This window comes from Lithobates pipiens, unplaced genomic scaffold (genome assembly GCF_037356315.1).
Source record: "Lithobates pipiens isolate NorthernLeopardFrog02 unplaced genomic scaffold, aLitPip1_a1.2 Scaffold_67, whole genome shotgun sequence".
In the NCBI taxonomy this organism is placed as follows: domain Eukaryota; kingdom Metazoa; phylum Chordata; class Amphibia; order Anura; family Ranidae; genus Lithobates; species Lithobates pipiens.
This window is the reverse complement of record NW_027507889.1, coordinates 1,343,876-1,361,827: the sequence shown is the minus strand read 5'-3', so window position 1 is coordinate 1,361,827 and position 17,952 is coordinate 1,343,876. Positions and strand designations below refer to the sequence as shown.

Below are 17,952 nucleotides of genomic sequence, written 5' to 3'. Positions count from 1 at the left end.
TTACACTTTGGCACTGCGCTGCTTTAACTGGTAATTGCGCGGTCATGCAATGTTGTACCCAAACAAAATTTGCGTCCTTTTCTTCCCACAAATAGAGCTTTCTTTTGATGGTATTTGATTGCCTCTGCGATTTTTATTTTTTGCGATATAAACGTAAAAAGACCGCAAATTTTGAAAAAAAATGATATTTTCTACTTTTTGTTATTAGAAAAATCCAATAAACTCAATTTTAGTCATACATTTAGGCCAAAATGTATTCAGCCACATGTCTTTGGTAAAAAAAAAGTCAATAATTGTATATTTATTGGTTTGCGCAAAAGTTGTCACATCTACAAACTAAGGTACGTTTTCTGGAATTTACGCAGCTTTTAGTTTACGACTGCCTATCTCATTTCTTGAGGTGTTAAAATGGCAGGGCAGTACAAAACCCCCCCAAATGACCCCATTTTGGAAAGTAGACCCCCTAAGGAAATTGATAAGAGGCATGTTGAGCCCATTGAATATTTTATTTTTTTGCCTCAAGCGATTGAATAATGACAAAAAAAAAATTTTTTTTTTTTTTTTACACAAAGTTGTCACTAAATGATATATTGCTCACACATGCTATGGGCGTATGTGAAATGACACCCCAAAATAAATTCTGCTGCTTCTCCTGAGTACGGGGATACCACATATGTGGGACTTTTTGGGAGCCTAGCCGCGTACGGGGCCCCGAAAACCAAGCACCGCCTTCAGGCTTTCTAAGGGCGTAAATTTTTGAGTTCACTTCTCACTACCTATTACAGTTTTGAAGGCCATAAAATGCCAAGATGGCACAAAACCCCCACAAATGACCCCATTTTAGAAAGTAGACACCCCAAGCTATTTGCTGAGAGGCATGTTGAGTTCATGGAATATTTTATATTTTGCCACAAGTTGCGGGAAAATTACAAACTTTTTTTTTTTTTTTTTTTTTTCACAAAGTTGTCACTAAATGATATATTGCTCACACATGCCATGGGCATATGTGAAATGACACCCCAAAATAAATTCTGCTGCTTCTCCTGAGTACGGGGATACCACATATGTGGGACTTTTTGGGAGCCTAGCCGCGTACGGGGCCCCGAAAACCAAGCACCGCCTTCAGGCTTTCTAAGGGCGTAAATATTTGACTTCACTCCTCACTACCTATTACAGTTTTGAAGGCCATAAAATGCCAAGATGGCACAAAACCCCCACAAATGACCCCATTTTAGAAAGTAGACACCCCAAGCTATTTGCTGAGAGGCATGTTGAGTCCATGGAATATTTTATATTTTGCCACAAGTTGCGGGAAAATTACAAACTTCTTTTTTTTTTTTTTTTTTTCACAAAGTTGTCACTAAATGATATATTGCTCACGCATGCCATGGGCATATGTGAAATGACACCCCAAAATAAATTCTGCTGCTTCTCCTGAGTACGGGGATACCACATATGTGGGACTTTTTGGGAGCCTAGCCGCGTACGGGGCCCCGAAAACCAAGCACCGCCTTCAGGCTTTCTAAGGGCGTTACAGTTTTGAAGGCCATAAAATGCCAAGATGGCACAAACCCCCCCCAAATGACCCCATTTTGGAAAGTAGACACCCCTAAATTTAGGGGTACACTAGTGAGACTAGGTAATAAATGGCGGGTGCCCTGAAACTATAAAAAAATAACTAACCAACCAGCGTCACCTGTAACAGTTATATGGTGATCACTGGTGAAAGGGTTAACTAGGGGGCAATCAGGGGGCTTTATGCGGTAGTATATGGGGGTCCCTGGCGCTATAAAAAGCTGCGGCGAACCTAAATACCTACCTGCCTAACTAGCGTCACCTGTGACACTAATACAGCGATCAGAAAAACGATCGCTTATTAGGCTGGGTTCACACTGGAGCGATGCGGGAACGCCACGAATGCGCGGCGGGTTCCCGCATCGCATGCCTCCCGGCGGCAGTTCACACTGCCCTATGCGAACTGCTGGGAGTGTCAGTGAAATGTTACTGACACCCCCAGATCAGTTCGCATATCGCAGTGCGATCTGCAAACTCGGATCGCATGGTGTGAACACCCATGCGATCCGATTCTGCTGCGGGCCAAAAAAAGGGTCCCGTGCGAATTTGCGGCGGGTGCGGCGGGTGTGGCGGGTGCGGCGGGTGCGGCGAATGGCTGAACTCGAATCGCACAGAGATCGGATGTGATTTGCACTGCAGTGCGGTGCGAATCACATCCGTTCTCAAACCGCTGCAATCTGAACCCAGCCTTAGTGACACTGGCGACGGGGGGTGATCACGGGGTTAAACCTTTATTGGGGGGGTTAGGGGGGTACCTTAGAACTAAAGGGGGCTAACCCTAACTGCCCTAACAGTTATTAGTCACAAATGACACCCGCCGGGTGATCAGGGGGTTAAACCTTTATTAGGTAATAAATGGCGGGTGCCCTGAAACTATAAAAAAATAACTAACCAACCAGCGTCACCTGTAACAGTTATATGGTGATCACTGGTGAAAGGGTTAACTAGGGGGCAATCAGGGGGCTTTATGCGGTAGTATATGGGGGTCCCTGGCGCTATAAAAAGCTGCGGCGAACCTAAATACCTACCTGCCTAACTAGCGTCACCTGTGACACTAATACGGCGATCAGAAAAATGATCGCTTATTAGGCTGGGTTCACACTGGAGCGATGCGGAAACGCGGCGAATCCGCGGCGGGTTCCCGCATCGCATGCCTCCCGGCGGCAGTTCACACTGCCCTATGCGAACTGCTGGGAGTGTCAGTGAAATGTTACTGACACCCCCAGATCAGTTCGCATATCGCAGTGCGATCTGCAAACTCGGATCGCATGGTGTGAACACCCATGCGATCCGATTCTGCTGCGGGCCAAAAAAAGGGTCCCGTGCGAATTTGCGGCGGGTGTGGCGGGTGCGGCGAATGGCTGAACTCGAATCGCACAGAGATCGGATGTGATTTGCACTGCAGTGCGGTGCGAATCACATTCGTTCTCATAAACCGCTGCAATGTGAACCCAGCCTTAGTGACACTGGCGACGGGGGGTGATCACGGGGTTAAACCTTTATTGGGGGGGTTAGGGGGGTACATTAGAACTAAAGGGGGCTAACTCTAACTGCCCTAACAGTTATTACAGTCACAAATGACACCAATGCAAAAAAAAAAAAAAAATGACATTGGTGTCACTGTGACTGGGGGGCAGGGGTAATTGGGGGGGTGATCGGGGGGTAAAGGGGGGGTGTGAGTGTGCCTGGCATGTTCTACTGTGTGTGTAGAGTGTTGGTGCAACTCACCGATCCGCTCTCCTCCGTGTCGGAACGGAAAATACCGACACGGAGGAGAGAATACATCACTTCCTCTCCTGTGTTTACATTACAGGAGAGGAAGTGATGTCACGGGGGATTTCCATTCGTCGAGAGCGATCGCGAGGGGGTGGCCATGAATGAATGGCCGCCCCCTCATCCCGGATCGCTCTCGAAGAAATGCCGACCGCCGCAGGCACCGGGGGGGGGCCCGATCGGGCCCCCCACCCGCGGGCAGGCAGGGACTTATATATACGCCCATATGCCTGCCCGTGCCATTCTGCCGACGTATATCGTCGTGCGGCGGTCGGCAAGTGGTTAAAGGACAAATATCAGCGTTGGCTGTCTTTTTTTTTTTTTTTTTTTTTTCCAGCGAGCACTTTTTGTTCAAGCTGTCCAAAATGTAGTTCCTCCGTGCGTGGGCCGTTACCCCCGTGGGATCTGAACCTGGCGTTATCGGTGCTTGAAAAAACCGCCATTTGAAAATATCAGAGATCCCTCTGTTGACTCTTTCCCAGAAAGTGGTCTTTCTAGCGGCCATTACTTTCGGCCAGGAGGGTTTTGTACCCGGCGGCCTGGTCTTGCAAGTCGCCCTATCTGGTGATCCACAAGGATAAGGTGATGTTGTGTCCAACAGTCTTTTCTGCCGAAGGTGGTTTTGGCAGAAAAGCATCAACGAAGACATTGTCTTACCATCTCTGTGTGCTAAGTCGACACATTCTAAGGAGGTGGCTCTTCATGCCCTGGACGTGGTTAAGGCTCTGAGGGTGTATTTGTCTGCTACACCTCCCTTTCAGAAGTCAGACTCCTTGTTTGTTTTTCGGTGGCTGTTTGAAAAAAAAAAAAAGCACGGCGGTCTCGTCGGCCACCATTTCCAGGGGGGGATCAGACAGATTGTAGTACAGGCCTATGCTTTGAAGAGGCAGGTGCCCCCCTTTCTGGTCACGGCTCACTCCACAAGGCAATCGGAACGACTTTGGCCTTCCGACATCAAGCGTCTGTGAACAGGCGACCAAGTCACCCCCTGAGCGACAGTTTCAAAATTCTACAAGGTCGACGTCGGTGCATGGGGCCGATGCCCATTTTGGCCGCAAAGTTTTGCAGGCGGCTGTACAATTGCACTTACGTTTTTTTTTCCTTGTTTTTTGGTAAAAACGCAGTACCTTTTTAAGTAATGCACTGTTGCATTTGTTACCGCAGTTCTGGTGCAGTTTGGTGGTAGTGCCTTAGTTGAGGAGCATCCTGCCTTTTTGGTGGGTAAAAAAAGTTTTGGTCACACTCACAATGTCGTTTTTTGTGGTTAAAGTTTTATACTAGTGGGTGTAGTTTTTATGCTGTTTTGCCACCCCTCATTTTGGCACTGCTTGGGGATGTCCCAGTGGTCTAAGAGCAGCTGTGTCAGGTGGTGAACTGCAGAGAAAAGGATTTTATGGTAAGTATAAAAATCATATCTTTTCTTAAAGATATATCACTGTATTTTCGTGCCTATAAAGTCCATAGGGTTCCAAAAAAGCAAATCAATGTTGTAATTCATTTTGTGATGTGGTGCTGTTTCAACCATATTCCCATCCGCACGATCACCCTGTGAGTATGCAAATAGGACAGTGACTGGGTCCATCATTTAGCCATGCCTGCTCTAGGGGATGTTACTCCCAATAATTAATGTTCACAAATCGGTAAGGCATCTTTGAACTTGCATTCACCTGTTTACTCTCTATTTCTTTTGTAAGGAATCAACTTGATGGGATGTAATTACACAAACAACAGAGGGATCTGCATGTGAGAAAATGAGAAATAGAACAAACCGCAAGAGCATCCTATGAGCGTGGTTGAAGAATACCAAGCTGAATGTCACGGGACCCATGCCTCCATCCAAAAAAAAAAAACTAAAAAGGAAATAAACCTGCATTTTTTTTTTTTTTTTTAAATAAAGGACACTGAAAGGCAAGAAGAGAGCACACCTGTTAATACAGAGTTTAATTGTATTTACATACTCTAGTTATGTGGGGAGGGAGAGGAGAGACATGGTGGGCAGGGGGAGAAAGATTACTTTTTGCACCATCTATAACATGACGTTTCTTCCATCTTGATGTATTCTGAGCTTGTAGTGTTACTTGTAATATTTACTTCCCTCTGTGTAATTTTGATTCTAAAATTCATGTGGTGAGCTTCCTTAAGCACTGATCTGAAAAACAACAAAAATAAATAAATCTTAATTAAGTTATAAAAAAAATCAATTGTTTTTATTTTATCTGTTTTAGAGATTGTAAGCTCTAATGAGCAGGCTACCCTCATGTCTCCTGTATTGAATTGTATTTCCAATATACGGTTTACTCATAAGTTCCTAAAGCTCTTTGGTAATTGCCATGCTGGACACGCAGAACACTCTCTGTGCCACAACTGAGGTATGGGATCGCAGGTAAGTACCAGACCCTGGATGTCACGATCCCCCCTTAATTTCACACTTTCCCCTGCAACATCGCTGTCCTTGAACCTTCCTTCACATCATAGCCCCAACACTCCTGGCCCTCCTTTTCCTCACAGCCTCTTTATGCTCTGGCCCCCTTCACCCAACAAACACTCATCCTACTGTATGTGTATGACATTTATTTTCCATCAAATCACACATCTTTGATCCTCCATCAATGTGTATCTTGGCATGAACCGGTTTCTCCAATGAGATTGCCTGACCTGTAAAGCACACTTGCATTGTAAAGCTAGCTCATACACGTGATCCCATGATTTATTTTTTTCTAATTACTCGTATCTCTAGCTATAGATAGAGGTTGAGCACAACCCATGTTTTTTTTTTGCAATAGCGTTGATGCGTTCCTTCAAACGATCGCATAGCGAACACGTGCTCTGTTTTAAATGTAGTGACCATTGGAGTAAACATTGTTGCGGTATTTGAAGAAAAATTAACTTTTTTTTTTTTTAATGAGATTGCCTGACGTTTAAAGCCGCAACCTCATCCATGGGATCCCATGTTTTATTTTTATTTATAAGTACTTGTAAAAATATATATGTGCATCGCATCCCAGATTTTTTTAACCTCTTCGCGCCCGCCCTATAGCCGAATGACGGCCGTAGAGCAGGCGCTTTCATTCCGGATGGCCATCCCTGGACGTCCTGTTTACTTCGGCAATGCGCGCCGCCGCGGGCGCGCATTGGAAGTTCTGTGTTTGCCGTGTCACCCGGGGACAGGCAAACACAGATCGCTGTAAACTGCCAATCACAGCGGCCGTTTACATCGCGATCGGCGTGTCCAATTGGAGATGATCTCATATGTAAACATATGAGATCTCTCAGCGCCGCTCTCCCTCCTCACACAGACAGAGTGTGAGAAGGGAGAGATGAATGGTTGCAGCGGCCGTCATTGTTAAAAAAATAAAAATAAAATTTAAAGTGCCATCCTGCCCCAGTGCCACCTGTTAGTGCTATCTGTCCCCAGTGCCACATGTTGTCAGTGCCATTTGTCCCCAGTTCCATCTGTCATCAGTGCAATCTCATCAGTGCCACGTATTAATGCCATCTGTCAGTGCCACCTGTCAGTGTCACGTGTCATCAACGCCACTTATCAGTGCCATGCGTCATCTGTGCCACATTTGTGCCATCTGTCATCGGTGCCACATTTGTGCCATCTGTCATCGGTGCCACATTTGTGCCATCTGTCATCGGTGCCACATTTGTGCCATCTGTCATCGGTGCCACATTTGTGCCATCTGTCATCGGTGCCACATTTGTGCCATCTGTCATCGGTGCCACATATTAGTGCCATCTGTCATCGGTGCCACATTTGTGCCATCTGTCATCGGTGGCACATATTAGTGCCATCTGTCATCAGTGCCACGTGTCATTGTCCTGGTGCTCCAGGGCATTCAAAAGTGTAATAAGTAGTCAACAAGTTAGATGTGTAATTTATGCTCCTAGAACACGTGATGGCGCTCCCTGCATGTTGGGCCTCTCTATCTGTGAAAAAGTCCCACACATGTGGTAATGTAATACTCAGGAGTAGCAGAATTTTTTTGGGTGTGTCATTTGTAGTATACACATGCCATGTTGGAGAAATAACCTATTACAATGACAATTTTGTGGAGTAATTTTGCAAAGAATAGTGGGAAAAAAATGACATCAAAAAGCTCACCATGCCTCTTACTAAATACCTTGGAATGTCTACTTTCCAAAAAGGGGTCATTTGGGGGGTATTTGTACTTTCCTGACCTGTTCGGGTCACAAGAAGCGAGATAGGCCACCAGTACATCAGATGTGATCAATTTTGTGTGATTCGCACCACAGCTTGTAGACTCTCTAACTTTCACAAAGACCAAATAATATCCACTAATTTGGGTTATTTTTACCAAAGATATATAGCAGTATAAATTGTGGCCAAAATTTATGAAGAAAAATTAATAATTTGTATAATTCTGTCACAGAAACAAAGAAATATGCGTTTTTTTCAAAATTTTCGGTCTTTTTTCATTTATAGCGCAAAAAATAAAAACCCCAGAGGTGATCAAATACCACCAAAAGAAAGCTCTATTCGTGGGAAAAAAAAAGGACAAAAAATTAATTTGGGTACAGTGTTGCATGACTGAGTAATTGTCATTCAAAGTGTGAGAGCACCGAAAGCTGAAAATTGGTCTGGGCAGGAAGTGTTTTTAAAGTGGTTGTAAACCCTTACAAACTACTTTGACCTACAGGTAAGCCTAGATTAAGGCTTACCTGTAGGTCCAAGAAATATCTCCCAAACCTATACGGTTTAGGAGATATTTGCCCGAAGACGGGCACCGCTATCTACGGCGCATGCGCCGTAGACAGCGGTGCACTGAGCGGGGTATCGTCGATGATGGCAATGCCGAGAGTCTCAGCTCCCGTGCACATGTGCAGCAGTGACGACATCGCTGCTCCAGCGAATCACAGTGCCGGAGCAGCGAGACCCACCAAGAAGATGGACGCTTGGAACTACAGGGGACAGCGGTGACTTTGCTGGCTCCTGTGTCAGGTAAGTGACACATAATGGACTACTATGTGATGCATAGTAGTCCATTATGCTTTGCCTTTACAGGGAATGAAAGTGGAAGTAAACTCATCAGGGTTTACTTCCTCTTTAAGTGCCCAGTAAGCAAGTGGTTAAATAGCATCAATGTGTTCCTTCAAATGGTGACATAGCAGAATACTTGCTCTGTTTTAAAGGTGCATTCCTTGGAGTAAACGTTTACATCATTTACAAAATCAGGGTCATGATGGCAAAACCATTTTCGCCAATGAGATTGCCGGACATGGCCATCACCCTTGCACTGCACAGTTATGGTTTATTTATTTGCAAGTACTTGTAAATATATGTAGATGTGACTTCAAAGGCCTGATTTTTGAAAAAGCGTCGATACATTGCTTCAAACAATTGCATAGCAGAATATGTGCTCTGTTTTAAAGGGTGTGACCATTGGCGTAAACATCGTTGCGGTATCTCCCAAATCTGGGTCGCAATGGCAAAACTGTTTTCTCCAATGAGATGGCCTGCCACGGAAAGCACCCTTGCACTGCACAGCCACCTCATACAGGGTATGCCCTGTTTTATTTATGTATTTAGAATTCCTTGTAAATGTAGATGTTCATTCAAAGGTCAGATTTTTTTAAATAGCGTTGGTACGTTGCTTTAAAGAATCGCATAGCAGAACACATGCTCTGTTTTAAAGGGTGCAACCATTGGAGTAAACATCGTTGTGTTTTTTCCCAAATCTGGGTCGCATCGGCAAAGCTGTTTTCTCCAATGAGATTGCCTGCCACGGAAAGCTGGGGTTTGCTGTGAGTGGGCCAGGTATGCCAACAGCCTACTATTCTTATTACCAAATTCAAATATGCGCTGCGCCTGGTATAAAAAAATGTTTCCGGGTCTTTTCTACTAATACAAGATCTAAGTGGCGCACCCCTTCCCTCCAACCTCTATATGTATCTGAATTGGGGTTTGCTATGTATTCCACCTCTGCATCTGTCACTTTCCTTTCTGCCTCCAGGAGTTTCTACTGCCTATCCGATCTAAGTTGTTTAATAACAACGGGCTACTGAGCCCCTAAGTGTGGCCTTAAACGCATCCCAGGTGACTCCGACAGGGGCCCCTGCCCGGTTGTCCACCCAGAAGTCACCAATAGACGACTGCGTAGACCTCTCAAAACTTTCCTCCTTGAGCCACAATGGGCTCAACCTCCACACCACGTACCCTCTCGGTCTCTCCATGTCAAAGGTGACCAGAAGTGGGGAGTGATCCGAGACAGCACGAGGCAGATATTGGGCCTCCAGCACTCTCGGCAATAATTCATTGGACACAAAACATAAATCAATCCTAGAAAGAGTATTAAACATGGTGGAGTGACAGGAGTAAGCTCTAACATGTGGGTTTTTCCACCTCCAGGCCTCCACCAGGTTATATGACCCAATACACTGAGCCAGCGGGGAGCCATGCTTAGGCGCCATTCCAAATCTGTCAGCATCAGGTGAGAGCACCACATTCATATCCCCAGCAAGAATAATGAGACCCTCTGCAACTCGGAGGGCAGCATCCATTATTATTCCCCATACTTCTATAGTAAAGGGGGGAGGAATGAAGAGGTTAGATTCATCACCACATTCAAAGAACAACATTTGCAAATTAAAGGAATCCTTCAGAGATACTGGTATCTCTTGAAGGGGGATCTCCTCTTAGCAAAACATCTCCCGGAATATCCGGGTATCACGTATAGGAGATCACGATCTTTGAAGGATTCTCTAGTACAAAGTCATTTCTCCCCTCCCCGTAAAGGTGGGTCCTAAACAAACAGGATGTACCCCGTGCCACAAATGTGGTTTTTGCAGATATTTACATGCATCGAGATCCATATGTCTGCCAAATGGTCGTTTATTTGAACCCAAATTTGCTGTGACCTGTCAATCAGTGGGGGTGGTGTACATTATGGTTTGTCAATGCAATGCTTTCTATGTTGGGAAGACAAAGCGTCCCTTCTTCCACCGCATCAGGGACCATGTGTCCCTGGTGCGGGGGAAGAAGATGGAAACTCCAATCAGCCGACATTTTGGTTTATATCATCAGTTCAACGATGGTCTCATGCACTTCTTTCCTTTGGAATATGTTCCCCCGGGAGATAGAGGGGGGGATTATAATCATACTCTTTTACAACGAGAGACTCGATGGATATTTAATTTGGAGGCTACCCGATCCCCGGGACTTAATGATGCAATCAGTTTCGAACCTTTTCTTTAAATAACTTTTTTTTTTTTTTTTTTTTTTTTTTACCCCCTGGTATATTGTAATAATAAATGATTGTATTTTGTCAAATAGGCAATATATTGGCGTGGATGTCTGATGGCTCGCGGATTGGGAGGGGGCTCCATACCTGAGGGGGACCCTCCGAGTGCTCCTTGCCCTTCCTGGGTCTGTACGGGCACCCCGGGGCGGGTCTGACCTACAACCTTTTCCAACCAGTTGGGGGTTCGATCGGCCCGCCCCGTTTCTAAATGTGAGGTCCCCTTCTCTCTTTTTTTGCTTGTCTGTTGCAAACAATTCTTTTTTCCATCTTTGAAATCAGGGATGTATGGTGATTGACATTTATGTCGGCCCATTTTCATCTCTGTGTATTTGCACTTTGATTTATCCGAGAGTAAGATCAGGGCATATTGCCCTTAGCCATCATGGCTGCCTGTCTCTGACCGAATGTCAGGTCTCTATCAGAGTACTGGCACAGATGGATCATCACTGGCAAATTTCCTGACTCTGGCCAGAATCCAACATGGCCGACGCGCTATACGGACGTAAATCACGTCCTTCGCGCATGCGCATCTGCCATCTAGACGCGCACGAAGGAGATCGCTTGTAAATCTCCTGACTTTTAGCCAGAATCCAACATGGCCGACGCGCTATATGGACGTAAATTACGTCCTTTGCGCATGCGCACTCGCCATCTAGACACGCACGGAGGAGATCCTCCCAGTAGGTGTGCCCGCAGCCCGGCGGTGATGTCAGATGCCGCCGGGCTGGAAGCACGAGTTATAATGCGGGTCCCGGTCAGTGTCATCCAAGCAAGCGATGGAAGCCGACATGTGGAGCTGCTGCACGTATGAAAAAGCACTTAAACCTTTTTGACTGTATCATACCACTATATTCAACAGGTAGGAATGGAATGGCTCTGATGGGACTAGACGGATGATCCGGAAGTCCAAGTCTAGAGTCACGCATTCTATATTCTTGAGATGTTTATACAACACTGATGGGGACATGGCTTTTCTTCTTTTCTTTCAGAAAACAGCACAGAGAGATCTCTTGTGTTCAGAATTTATACCTTGTTTAATCTCTATCTGACAACACATAGGGTTCGTAGGTACTGGGTATGCCTAACTGGTTCTAGTTCAGCCATTTCCTTGGCTCCACCAGGTATGTTCTATAGTGTTTATTGTGCCATTTTTGACACTTCATTGAAGTGGTCTACATATATTATATTATATATATGTTTCTCGTGCTTCTGCAGATCCCTGGGGGGGAGCAATTGGGGGGTCCTCGGTGGGTGCCCTCGCCACGGTCCGCATGCTTGATGACAAAAAAGTTTGTCCTCACTTAAGTACTAATAGATGCATAGAACATTTGAAAACTACGATAGACAATTTGTATTAATTTACCAGACATATTGGGTAAGATGCTTTTCTTGTTCTCATTTGTTATATATTTTTTTATTTTCATTACAATATTTTTTACTTTTATTTTTCACCTTTTTCATTGTATTTGTATTCTTCACACATTTTATTTTATTTTCATTCTTATCTTTATTTTGACCCTATCTGCAATCTCCATAGAGGAGAACTATATTTTATACCTTATGTATTCAATCTTGGGACACCATCCATATGGTATGGTCTGGTTGTTCCCTTTTGGAGAACTAATAGGTTACTGAATATTGATATGCAAACTATGCTCTGTGTTTTAATACTCTAAGGGTGGGGGCTTCATTCCTCTCCAACCAATATGCTGGACATGAATGAATCCTACCACCAGATCTACTCAATGTAGATGTGTCAGCCTATGTGGGCAAAACACCTCTTGTACCCCTCGGGGTTGTGTGTGTACAGAACTATCTATGTATTTGTATCTCTAAACAAATGATCTGTTTGTATAATTTCAGTTTTCTACTGATTGCCGTATTCTGCAATTGTCCTGAGGAAGCTCAGAAGAGCGAAACATGTAGGAAAGAGACAATGCAGTTTAAATCGTATATAAATGTGGTAACTTATGGAGCCTTGTAGGCTTATATACCAACTTTTGTATACCCGCATCTTTTATTTTATATGGAAATGGATGTAATTGTTTGATAAATGCTTTTTGTACACTAAAATAAAAACTTCAATGATTTTATTTATGGATTGAATATATTTGGTGCCGTTGTAAAAGTCCCGGGGGTTGGTTACCCTCCAGTCCCCCTTTTTTTCAATTTCCCCTTTTCTTCAAATAATATTAGCCAGAATGGTTTTTGGCCAGAAAATTAAATGAGGGGGGCAACCCCCTCATTATTCACTTAATAAGTTTCTAATTATGTGAGATCCAACGTCAAAACCACTTGATCTTACCGGATCTAACAAATATTTTTTTTCTGGCCAAAATTGCATGTGGGGGGCTAATCCGTCCATAATATCTCTATTTTGATGGGAAAGGAGATAAGGGGAGGGGGCAGCCCCTCTCATTAATCTCTTAATAAGTCTCTAATTATGTGAGATCTAACATTAAAACCACTTGATCTTAGCGGATCTAACAAATATATTTATCAGCCTGAATGATTTTTGGCCAGAAAATTTGATAAGGCGGGCTGATGACGGGTTAGCCCCCCTGCAAATAACTGTTAATATTGCTTCTTCTGTGTGAGAACTAACGCAAACAGTTGATCTAACCTGATCTAAAAAAGATCTAACAAACTGAATACGATTTTTTTTAAATATTGATATGGGGGGGGCTAACCCGGCAAAGGTACTTTTACCTACTGTGCATTGTAATAAATCACAGCAGAGGGAGGCTAGAGGTTACAGAAAGGTCACTGTGCAATACAAACAACCAAACATTGAATACCAAAAATGGTCCTCAGTGATCAAAAAAAGCCTGGCCCTTCTAGGCTAAATATTATCCTTGGAGGCCAAAAATGGGCCCCAGTGAAAAAAAACAGCACACCCAGCTGTTTTTGGTCACCGACAGGGGCGGACGGACCAGTCGGTCACTCGGGTGCCGCCCGAGGTCATTAGGGGCCCGGCCCGGTCTCGGCCACATGAGAGGCCACTTGAAGTGGCTGTGCCGTATCACATGCCGTGATCATGCCGATTACAGTACTGCTAACGGTACTTCTAACGGTGCGCTGCTCCCCGCCGCCCCCCTCCTTCCCTCCCGTCCGTCCCAGGTGATGTCACAACGCATACCGTACAAGCACCTGGGACGGACGGGAGGGGAGGAGGGGCCAGCGGGGAGCAGTGCGCCGTTAGCAGTATTGTAATTGGCATGATCGCGGCATGTGATACGGGCACAGCAGAAGAGTGGAGGGGCCGGCGGGGAGCTGCGCCGTTATTATCGGCATTCGGTAAGTGAAGCCTGGGCCTGCCACAAGTGATGGGAGGCGGCGGTACAGAATGCATGGGGCCCCGGATCCCCCCCAACCCACAGTGTCCCCCGTGTGTGTGTGTCCCCCTGTGTTTGTGTCCCCGTGTGTGTGTGTCCCTGTCCACCTGTGTGTGTCTCCCCCTGTGTGAGTGTGCGTGTCCCCCTGTGTGTGTGTGAGTGTATCCCCCCTCTGTGTGTGTGTGTGTGTGTCCCTGTGTGTGGTGTGTGTGTGTGTCCCCGTGTGTGTGTCCCCCTGTTTGAGAGAATGTGTCCCCCTGTGTGTGTGTGTGTGCCTCCCCTTGTGTGTCTCCCCCTGTGTGTGTGTGTGTGAGAGAGTCTTCCCCCCTGTGTGTGTGTTTCCCCCTGTATAAATGTGTGTGTCTGTGTGAGTGATTGTGTGTCCCACCATGTGATTGTGTGTCCCCCCCGTGTGAGTGTGCGTGCCCCCCGTGTGAGTGTGTGGTGTGTGTGTGTCCCTGTGTGTGTCCCCCTGTGTGTGTGTGTGTGTGTGTGTGTGTGTGTGTGTTTCTTGCCCTGTGTCTCTCCCCCTGTGTGCGAGTGTCTCCCCCTGTGTGTGTGTGTCTTCCCCTGTGTGTGTCCCCGTGTGTGTGTAAGTGGTTCCCCCTGTGTGTGTGTGTGTCCCTGTGTGAGCGTGTGCATTCTTCCTCCAGTTTCCCCCCTGTGTGCTCCCCCCGTGTCTGCCTGTGCAGGTGTGGCGCCCAAGGGGGCCCCATGAGCTTCTATTGCCTGGGGGCCCCATTAGTTGTCAGTCCGCCCCTGGTCACCTGACCTTTGAATGCCAAAAAGGTCCTCGGAGTGTGCCTTTTTTAGTCACCAAGGACCATTTTGGGCATTTAATCACTTCAGCGCCGGACCATTTGGCTGGCCAAAGACCAGAGCACTTTTTGCAATTCGGCACTGCTTCGCTTTAACCACTTGCCGACCATTGCATTCTGATGTACGTCCCTACTTTGGGGACAAACAGAGGCGTCTTTAGGGGGTGGCCATAGTCTGGGACCAATAGCCCAGAGTCTTGAGTCTCGGTCCAGAATGCAGGGAACAGGGGCAGACTGAGCCATGGTTGGCTCCAGCTTTAGCTCTGCCCCGCTTCCACCCGACTTTACTCTTGGTCACTGATTGCTATAGCCGCCTGGCGGCTAGCAACCATTAACATCACTGCCCACTGTGCCCACACTGCCCAACATTCAAAGCAGAGGAGGATTGCACTTCCTCCTCCTCCGCGCTAGTGCTCATGGGGCCTGGCCTACGACTTCTGGTCTGGATTGTCCCGCAGCTGTTATGGTAGCGTGGAGTGTAGAGCCCAGGAGGGAGAGAAAGGGATGACGTCGCCACCCTGAGCAGCATTCGCAGCGGCTCCCTTAGCCTACACTCCTCCAATCTTAGTCCTCTCCCAGCTCGCTGTCCTGGAGCAGGAAGAAGGCAGCAGAAATGACAATGCGGCGGCCGCACCACATCAATACCCACTTGGGTGGGCGGCTCTCCTCTGGCTGCCTTGCACACCAGCACCACGGATGAGCTGCTGCTGTAGTACCTGAACAAATGAAGTCTATCTCCTCCTGGTCAGGTAGGTCAATCAAGTTTGTATGTCAGGTACCAGGTCAGTGTGTGTCAGGTAGGTCAGTGTATGTCAGTGTGTGTCGTGTAGGTCAGTATATGTATGTCAGGTAGGTCAGAGTGTGTCGTGTGGGTCAGGTAGGTCAGTGTATGTATGTCGGGTAGGTCAGTGTGGGTCACGTAGGTCAGTGTATGTATGTCAGGTAGGTCAGTGTATGTATGTCAGGTAGGTCAGCGTGTGTCGGGTAGGTCAGTGTGGGTCACGTAGGTCATCCTTTTTTCCCACAAATAGAGCTTTATTTTGAAGGTATTTGATTGCCTCTGCAATTTTTTATTTTTTTTGCGATATAAACGGAAAAATCTAAAATATTGAAAGAAATTTATATTTTCTGCTTTTTGTTAAAAGAAAAATCCAATAAACTCAATTTTATTCATACTTTAAGGTCAAAATTTATTCAGCCACATGTCTTTGGTAATGTTAATAAGCGTATATTTATTGGTTTGCGCAAATGTTATAGCATCTGAAAACGATGGTACATTTTCTGGAATTTACGCATCTTTTAGTTTATGACTGCCTATCTCATTTCTTTAGGTGCTAATATGGCATAGTTGACTTCTTTTTTTCCCTTGTTTCCCAAGGTGACCATCTTGGTGTTAAGAGGGTTGAGGGTGCCAAAAGTGAGTGCCTATGGCAACATCACCCTGAAAGCATCTGATACTAAGCAGGGACGGGCCTGATTAGTACCTAGATGGGAGACCGCCTGGGAATACCCTCTTGAGAAATGCCAAGATGGTCACCTTGGGGAACCACAAAAAAAGGCGGTCTCCCATCTAGGTACTAAACAGGCCCATCTCTGCTTAGCCTTCAAGGCCAGGTGAGCTTGGGTGCTTTCAGAGTGGAATGGCCAGAGGCAATCTCTTCTGGCACCCAAAACCCTCTTGAGAAATGCCAAGAAGGTCATCTTGGGAAACCAGAAATAAAAAACAGGTCAACTCTAAAAAAAAAAAAAAAGCCTACAGCACCTTGTATTCCCAGACGGTCTCCCATCCAGGTACTAACCAGGCCCGACCCTGCTTAGCCTCTGAGATTAAACGAGATTGGTTGCTTTCAGGGTGTCGTGGCCATAAGCAATACCTTTGGGCACTCTCAACCCTCTTGACAAGCACCAAGATGGTCACCTAGGGAAAGTAGGGGAAAAAACAAGTCAACGCCCAAAAAAAAAAAGAAGCAAATGGGACTGGTTATTGCCAGGATGTCTCACATTTGTTACTAACTAGTAGACATGTGCGCTTCGTTTCGTACGAATCGCAAATTCGTACGAATTTCTCAAAATTTGTACGTTCGGGAGGATCCGAAATACAAATTGCCGTGCGTCCGAATTCTGTACGGAATACGAACTTTTGTTTACGAATTCCGGATCTCAATCATTATGCTTATCATGACTTGCAGAAGACTTCTGTGATAGAAGTCAATGTAAATTGCCTGAAGACATCAGTGAAGGACTTTCAACCTCTCTGGGCAGGCTGCCAAGAAAAGAACAAAATGATACAATGTTTCTTCTTCAATGGGCTGAACTCCGTGTGTAGAAGTTTTCAGTTTAACCATTTAAAGACTAAATCTTTTCTGACACTTGTTGCTTACAAGTAAAAATCCAGTATTTTCTGCTAGAAAATCACTCAGAAGCCCCAAAAATTATATATTTTTTTTTTAGCAGAGACCCTAGGTAATAAAATAGCGGTTGTTGCAATATTTTGTGACGTGGTATTTGTGCAGAGGTCTTTCAAATGCAAATTAGCCCTTTATCATGGTGCAGGTGTCATTGCTGTATGTCACACTGCTGTCAGTGCTCTCTATCACGGTGCAGGTGTCATTGCTGTATGTCACGCTGCTGATGTCAGTGCTCTCTATCACGGTGCTGTTGTCAGATCACTCTATCACGGTGCAGGTGTCATTGCTGTATGTCACGCTACTAATGTCACTGCTCCCTAGAGGTCGACTGAAAAAAAAAAAGGGCTAACTTGCGTTTGAAAGACCTACTGGATTTTTACTTGTAAGCAACAAGTGTCAGAAAAGATTTAGTCTTTAAATGGTTAAACTGAGAACTTCTACACATGGAGTTCAGCCCATTGAAGAAGAAACATTGTATCATTTTGTTCTTTTCTTGGCAGCCTGCCCAGAGAGGATGAACGTCCTTCACTGATGTCTTCAGGCAACTTACATTGACTTCTATCACAGAAGTCTTCTGCAAGTCATAATAAGCATAATGAGCAATGTTTTTGCCTTTAAATTTATCGTAAAGAACGTTCGTACACGTTAACGACAATTCGTATTTCGTACGAAACAGAACGGAATTTCGGGCACGAAATACGAAGTACGAATTAATTTTATTACGAATCAAAATGGAACAGAACGAAATGAATTTATCGACGGCGTCCATGTCTACTAA

General features: G+C 45.5%; 1 long non-coding RNA gene and 1 pseudogene across 1 annotated transcript in view; one reads left to right on the top strand and one right to left on the bottom strand.

Moving 5' to 3' along the window:
• Window positions 1-5,532, top strand: part of LOC143959121 (uncharacterized) — a 51,291-nt gene extending 45,759 nt beyond the window's left edge. The window contains exon 3 of the long non-coding RNA XR_013270184.1: window positions 5,043-5,532. This is a non-coding gene — a long non-coding RNA (uncharacterized LOC143959121). The remainder of the gene's footprint in view (window positions 1-5,042) is intronic.
• Window positions 5,533-16,516: 10,984 nt separating this feature from the next.
• LOC143959204 (5S ribosomal RNA) lies at window positions 16,517-16,635 on the bottom strand (annotated as a pseudogene).
• Window positions 16,636-17,952: the final 1,317 nt, after the last annotated feature.